The sequence below is a fragment of the Solanum tuberosum genome, unplaced genomic scaffold (genome assembly GCF_000226075.1).
Source record: "Solanum tuberosum cultivar DM 1-3 516 R44 unplaced genomic scaffold, SolTub_3.0 scf00403, whole genome shotgun sequence".
Taxonomy (NCBI): Eukaryota; Viridiplantae; Streptophyta; class Magnoliopsida; order Solanales; family Solanaceae; genus Solanum; species Solanum tuberosum.
In genome coordinates, this window is record NW_006239321.1 from 453758 (window position 1) to 454030 (window position 273).

General features: G+C 28.2%; 1 protein-coding gene across 1 annotated transcript in view; it reads left to right on the forward strand.

Annotated features, from left to right (window-relative positions):
- LOC107057895 (receptor-like protein 12) overlaps positions 1-273 on the forward strand; it is an 11594-nt gene that overhangs the window by 10172 nt on the left and 1149 nt on the right. The gene's annotated exons all lie outside the window — the stretch shown is intronic.

Here is a 273-nt window from a genome sequence, read left to right on the forward strand (position 1 = left end):
GAAAAAAAGAAAATACTGCAATGTTTTATTTCCTTAGAAGATGAAAGAAACAAATAATAGTGTTTAATGGTTATCAGTGGCTATTAATGGTGTTTTATGGTTTTTGATTACCCTTGGTGTTTAATGACTTTCTAAATACACTTAATGATATTTAGTGGTTGTTGATAACTATTGATCATGGTTGTTAGATACTCTTAACCATGTCAAAATACACTTAATGGTATTTAATGGTTGTTGATGACTATTGATCATGGTTATTGGATACACTTAACA